We start from the raw sequence: 7,346 nt of genomic DNA, 5'->3' as shown, positions 1-7,346 counted from the left end.
TGTTTGTAAAGACGATTTTAAACTAGTTATGGTAACAACTGATGAGGTAATTAAGAAACTGAGTGCCCTCCAACCCCACAAGGCCACAGGCCATGACAACATTCCCTCCAAATTTCTCAGAGACTCAGCCATCTCTATAGCTCCAATCATCACCCACATAGTAAACCTCTCCATCAAACAGGGACAGGTCCCCCAAGATTTCAAACTGGCCAAAGTAACCCCCTTGCACAAGAAAGGGAATAAATTAGACCCCGGCAACTACCGCCCTATTTCTATTCTTAGTTCCATCTCGAAAGTGATGGAAAAAATAGTCTATGAACAGGTTGAAAAGTATCTTGCCACTAATAAATTATTGTACGAGTTCCAATCTGGCTTCAGAACATCCCACTCCACTGACACATGCCTCCTCTATCTGAGCGACCACATCAAACAAGAGGTGGACGCTGGCAAATACTGCGGCATGGTCATGCTGGACCTCCAAAAGGCTTTTGACACCGTGAACCACTCCATAATGGTTAACAAGCTAAAAGCAATTGGTTTCGATAGCACATCAGTGAGCTGGATGCAATCCTACCTGGAGGGGAGAGAACAGATGGTGGAAGTGAACGGAACACTGTCCCCCCCCCCTCCCAGTGAGCTGTGGCGTTCCACAAGGAAGCATACTAGGGCCTCTACTGTTCCTAATATATGTAAACGACATGACTTCAGCCTGTGACTGCAACTTGTTCCTGTTCGCAGATGACTCAGCACTGCTGGTCTCGGACAGGGACAAACTGCAGGTTGAAAATGCCCTCAGCTCTGAACTCGGTAGAATCTGCACCTGGCTCGCTGATAACAAACTATCTTTACACCTGGGAAAAACTGAATCCATTCTCTTTGGCTCTATTAGTAATCTCAGCAAGGCAAATGGCTTCTTGGTTAGAGTGGGTGACAATGTTATCACACGTAAAGATGAAATTACCTACCTAGGTTCCATCCTGGAGGCTAATCTTTCCGGTGATAAAATGGCCACCAACGTAATCAAAAAAGTCAACCATAGAACAAGATTCCTCTACAGGATCTCCTCACTGGTCAACAAAAACACCTTGAAGACCTTAACAGGAGCCCTTGTACAGGGTTTCTTTGACTATGCATGCACCTCCTGGTACCACAGCACCTCAAAGGCCCTTAAAACCAGGCTCCAGACTTCCCAAAACAAACTGGTCAGGCTCCTACTTGATCTAGCCCCCCGAACCCACCTCACCCCTGCCCACTTCGACAGGCTGGAATGGCTTAGGGTCGACGACAGAGTACAGCATCTTGCAATGGGTCTGGTCCACAAGATTCGATACACCACCAAGATACCCATGTACCTGTCTAGATACTTCCTTAATGTTAACGAAGTCCACACCCACAACACCAGAGGGAGTGCAACGAACCATGTACAACCCAGATTCGGCACAAACAAGGGACTAAATTATTTTCGCTCCTATGCCACCAAAATGTGGAACGCCCTACCAACTGTCATTAAGACATGCGAATCCCTTGACTCCTTCAAAACCGCTCTCAAAGGGCACCTACGGATGGCTGCAATTCGAAACTGGCCCCCGTAAAATCTGAATCCCCCCCCGCCCCCCCCCTTCTTTCCCCTCACTGTATATATTTCTTTTCCCTTTTTACCTCCTTTTTGATGAATTCCTTTTTGATGAATTCCTGTTCTGTCTATAGAAGTGTCTATTTGTACGTCTCTAAATGTTTTGATGATTTGAACATGGTGGACCCTGTTGGAAACAAGTGTAATGCTTAATTGGGTCGTCCACTCACAGTTAACAGCCTTTGTATTGAGTTTGTGCTTGAAATGTACTGTAATTCTGCAAACTGTTAATAAATTCTTCAATCAATCAATCAATCACACACACACACACACACACACACACACACACACACACACGCACACGCACACGCACACACACACACATTTATGCTACAGATATGTTGTGAGCTTGTAGAGTGGCTATATTGTTGGCATACGACAATGTACTATTCTGCCCTAGAGAGAAAGCTGGACCCAACCAAACCCAAATGCATAAGGCGTGAGTCTTTGGTTCCATTTATAGGCTACTCTCTCAGAATTCAATTAAAGGTGAAATCCATGACATTATAGTGAATCAAATGTTATCTGTATGATATTATGTTAATACAATAATATCCAAAGTGGTGGTTGTATAGTTGGTGTTGGTCTCCCTGCTCTTCCATTGAGAAATGCAGACACTGCAGGCATAGAACCATTACTGGTTGACCAGTGTATTGTATGCATGTCAAAGCTCAAAGTGCAATATCTCAGGCTTTCCATCCTAGCTCAGAAGTGACGTGGGAGACGTGGGAGAATGACGCTTGAATCCAGAGTAGAGGACATACACCTTACGGACTGAAGCTTTAACACTGAGGAAGAGGAGAAGGAGTATAGGACATGAGAAGGGAGGGGAGGACAGACAGACAGACAGACAGACAGACAGACAGACAGACAGACAGACAGACAGACAGACAGGCAGACAGACAGACAGACAGACAGACAGACAGACAGACAGACAGACAGACAGACAGACAGACAGACAGACAGACAGACAGACAGAGGAATGGACAGCATAGAACAGTGGTTTTCGACCCTTTTCATATCAAGGTTCATTATTTTATTCGGCATTTGAGCCACGAACCACCATTTCATGACATGTAGCCTCTCAGACCCACAATTCCATGCTGTATTGATCTGGTACCATAGGAGAGACAACCGGCTAATAATGTTGATCAAAATAACAATTCCACATTCTCTCTACATTCTCTCTACATCACAATTCTCTAATTGTGTGTAGACTTCTTGAAAAAGAAGTAATGCTGATCTTGAACAATAATATAACAATTAAAAGCACTTTTTACTGCAGTGCTTTTAATTGTCCTCACGTTCTAGAAGTTAACCCTTCACTGGCATCTTTCTTGCTTTGATAAAGTTGATAATGTAAATATGTACCATTGTCTTTGTATTGGTCAATTGTCATTGTATTGTTGTATGATGTTATCTGATAACAGCTGAAATTGTTCTCCAAATGAAGAAAATATATTTACAAGCAGTTTTTCAGCAATCATTAGAGTTAGGCAAGCCTTGTTCACCTGGCTGCCTTGTTAATGTATATGTACTACTTTATGCGATCAAAGTCCTTAACATATTGCTTTACTGTAGGCCTAAAGCACATGTGTGTTCGTTCAGAAGGGAGGCTTGATGCACTGTGTAGTTTGTCAGCTGCATTTTGGTCTATACAGGTTAATGACTCTGGAAAGTCATCTCTGAATCTCTTTCGTCCAGTCAGTATCCTAATATCATGTCTTGCTACCCCAGTATTCAGTTTACTTTCTCGTTTGTTTGATTTGTTGTAGTTTTGACTGTCAAATGTAAATAACATACATACTTTATGAGAGTTGTAGAATATTTTGCCTCAAAAGCCAAAGAAAACAACGTATTTATTCAGGATACTTTATATGTTCTATGGAGCTGTATACACTGATTGAACCAGAAATCCAAGACGCACAAATATTATTGGGGAAATAAATAACTGTAATGTAACTCTTCTATTGGATACAGTTATCCAATTAGGAGAGAACCACACAAAGATAATTGAACCGCTTCAATTTTAGAGTGTTCCAGTTCCAAACCTTTCTGCCATGTAATTATTTTGATTAATCACATCCACTTTCACTTGTCTATGCCGTTTCCTGATTGGAAGAGATTAGTGATGAATTGAACATGGTGGACCCTCTTGTAAACAAGTGTAATGCTTAATTGGGTCGTCCACTCACAGTTAACAGTCTTTGTATTGAGTTTGTGCTTGAAATGCACTGTAATTCTGCAAACTGTTAATAAATATTTCAATCAATCAATCAAAAGTATCCCGACTTGAAAATGTACAGTATTTCTGCTTACTAAAGCGCTGGAGAGACTAGGAGAACCTGAGTTACTGAACAAACACTCTATACTCTATATATAGCAATAATGAATGATTACTATCGCAATTATAACCAACAAATGAACAACAACAATGCGTGGATTCGGATCGCTAGATTCTGCAGTGGTGGACAGTACTTTGTATAATGGTCTATCATTTCAGAAGTGTTGGACCGGTAAAAATCACAAAGATTTCACATAAAAAAACATTTATTGTTCATAAATGGATCCAATAGCCATGTGGTGTGGCATAGAGGAAATATTGTAAGGAATCACAAAGTCAAAGACAAGTACTAAGCAATAAGACAAAGTGGGAATAGGTTTCCATCCGGTATCGTTTTACAAGTAAATAATCTATTTAGATGTGAAGCTCATAGTGTTGTAAATTAATACAACAATCCTACATATAATGTATCCTCCAATCCTAATAAAGCAGAATGTGGCGTGACAACAGTGTTGTGTTCACATCAAAAAGCATCATACAGACTCTAAACCTGTGTTGTTGACAACACATTTGGATTTAGTTTGAGTCATAGCATTTACAATACAATTCCATTTAATTTTTTATAAACTTTTCTAGTTTTAATCGGCTACATGTAAGATTTTAGTCGACTAAATCTACAGTTGATTTAGCCTTGTTGGGCGTCATAATGCCTGATTTATAATTAGCTGTGTGCCGAAAACAGCCGATCTACAAGCTCACAGCGTATCACTCTGCGACGTGTTGTGAGCTTGTAGATCTGCTATTTTCTGAACATGACACCTGCACACAACCACGGATAAAATTACTTGTCTTAGTTCTACTGGATCTCTTCTCCACTAGTCCCTCCATAACATTTTAGTCTAGTTTCTATTGGCATTACATTTTGTCAGAGTTTTAAACATCATAGTTATTTTAGTTCAGTGAAAAAAGGTAGTCGACGATAGTTTTAGTCAACGAAATCAACACTGCACTAAACCTGGCCTGGAAGAGATGACTCTCTCTGCTGCTAGTGCTAGATAGCACAATCAACTGTGGTGTAAGTCTACCACAAATTGAACAAATATTACCCAGTAAGGCAGAACTAGACCAGATTAAACAAAATCTGCGTAAAGGCCGGATTAACATATTTTTGTTATATGCATGTAAATGTATGCATATATTATTAAAACTAAATAAAAAAACATTTAATAAAAATACATACAAACAACATCATAAGTGGTGTGCCGGTTATACTGTACATACTGTAAAGTCTTATACCTAAAACCTTCAAAAGCAGAACGCCATTTGCAAACCATATTCTATTCAGAGATGTTAAGTTAATTTAAGTTCTTAAAATATAATTGTTAGAACATTTAGTTTAACAATTGGATGGATTTGACAGTTTGATGAGAAAATATAACACAGACCTTAAACATACACACTTAAATCACAATGAATATGTTCATGGAAAGCTGAGGATGAGTCTAATTTAACTGACAGGAGAGATGGTCAGGGGAACAGAGTTTTTACCACTCTGGTTTGTACATGGATTTAAGTATGGATAGAGATTCTCAGTGAAGGTGCAGCCAGTGAAAGAGTAGATAAAAACTCTGGCCTCCACATCATAAAAGGAGACCAGACCTTCCTCATAATCCACAAACACTCCAACTTTCTGGAGCTTCTCTCTTACAGTGAGGACGACAGCAGGGTCAGCAGCATTGCTGTAATGCTCATTTCCTGCACTCTTCAACCCTATTGCCCAGTAACCATTGTTCGGGATAAATGCAACTGATCCCTTCCTGGTGATGGACTCTCTGGCTACTCCTAATTCCCAGTCAGTCTTCCCTTTTACTTGAATCTCATAGTAAAACCTTCCTGAGGAGAAGCTTTGTTTTCCTAACACAGCGTATCTGTTGGACAATCTCTCTTTGTTGTCTGGGAGGGTCTTCTTTACATCTCCATGACTCACTTGTTTTCCATCCTCAGACAGGATGAGGTTGGGATGTGCTGTATCAGGGTCCAGAGTTACATCCACTGCATATTGCTGGATCCTCCTCAGCTCATCACCCAGCTTCTTCATCTCTTGACTGAATGTCTTCTCCAGCTGAGCCACAGCTGTGCTCACAACCCCCACATATGAAGACTGTTGGACATTGACTTTTGTCCAGTCTTTGGTGGGTGGAGGGATGTTGATGGACGTGAGGTTCTGGAGGAAGTGGAGGTGGTCTTCAGTGTGTGAGAGCTGCTTCAGGTCGGACCTTCTCTTCTTTAACTCAGTGATTTCCTGTTCCAGCTCTTTAATGAAGCCTTCAGCCTGTTTCTGTGTTGTTTTCTGCTTCTCTTCAATCACATGAATGAGCTCAGCCTGGCTTCTCTCAATACAGCTCACCAGAGCAGTGAAGACCTGCACACTGTCTGCTATCTCTCCGTCTGCATCTTTCTTGCTGAGCTCTACTGAGTGTTTGACCTGCTGAATCTTCTCTTGTCTCTCCTGGATCATTTGCTGAACTTCGGCCTCTGTCTTTCCCAGCTCAGCCTTCTTTCCATCATATTCCTCTTTCAAAGATACAATTTGGTGTAACTTGTGGTCTGACTTAGTGCAGAACTGACAAACACACACGTTGTCAGTCTTACAGAACAGCTCCAGAGGTCTGTCATGTTCCGTACACATCAAGTCTTCCAGGTTCTTCACAGGGTCAATGAGTTTGTGTCGTTTTAACGCTGTGACTCTCTGATGAGGCTCCAGGTGAGTCTCACAGTAGGAGGTCAGACACGCCAGGCAGGACTTCACAGCCTTGAGCTTGTTCTCAGAACAGATGTCACAGGACACTTCATCTGGTTTAGCAGGTTCCTGGATGGCGTTGGAGGTCTTTTTTTATCTGCTTTGACTTCCTGAACTGATCAACCATCTCAGAAATGAAAGTATTGACAAAGATCTCTGGTCTTTTAACGAACCTTTTGTTACACAGTGGACACTGACACACATCATTAGTGTCCCAGTAATGTGTGATGCAGGCTTTGCAGTAGTTGTGTCCACATGGAGTGGTGATTGGATCGGTGAACACATCCAGACAGATAGAACACAGGAACTGCTCTTCAGACAGGAGACTGCTGGCAGACGCCATTTCTACCCACTGGGAACAAAGGTTGAAAGTCAAGTCAGTTGTGTAGGCCTATTCAGTATTTTAGCCGTGATGTAAGCGCCCTCTCCAGAGATACTTCCGAGTCCTACTGTTTGTGTCGCTTTTGTGTCCCCATAGAGTTATACTGTGTCCCTCCGTCAGACTAAATCTGAGACTAAAACAACCACTAAAGTCTAATTGTACCGCTTTCCTTGCAACAACAAAGCTACTGGTCTGCCCCACAATGAATACTATCGCCATTTTATTTTATTGTTTCAACTAAATCTTC

At 41.5% G+C, this 7,346-nt stretch overlaps 1 pseudogene across 1 annotated transcript; it reads right to left on the bottom strand.

Moving 5' to 3' along the window:
* Positions 1-5,424: 5,424 nt before the first annotated feature.
* LOC306933986 (E3 ubiquitin-protein ligase TRIM39-like) lies at positions 5,425-7,060 on the bottom strand (annotated as a pseudogene). Its single transcript has one exon. The product of its transcript is annotated as an E3 ubiquitin-protein ligase TRIM39-like (transcript).
* Positions 7,061-7,346: the final 286 nt, after the last annotated feature.

The sequence above is a fragment of the Electrona antarctica genome (assembly GCF_951216825.1).
Source record: "Electrona antarctica genome assembly, chromosome: 12".
In the NCBI taxonomy this organism is placed as follows: Eukaryota; Metazoa; Chordata; class Actinopteri; order Myctophiformes; family Myctophidae; genus Electrona; species Electrona antarctica.
The sequence above is the reverse complement of the archived record's forward strand: the minus strand, read 5'-3'. Positions and strand labels throughout refer to the sequence as shown.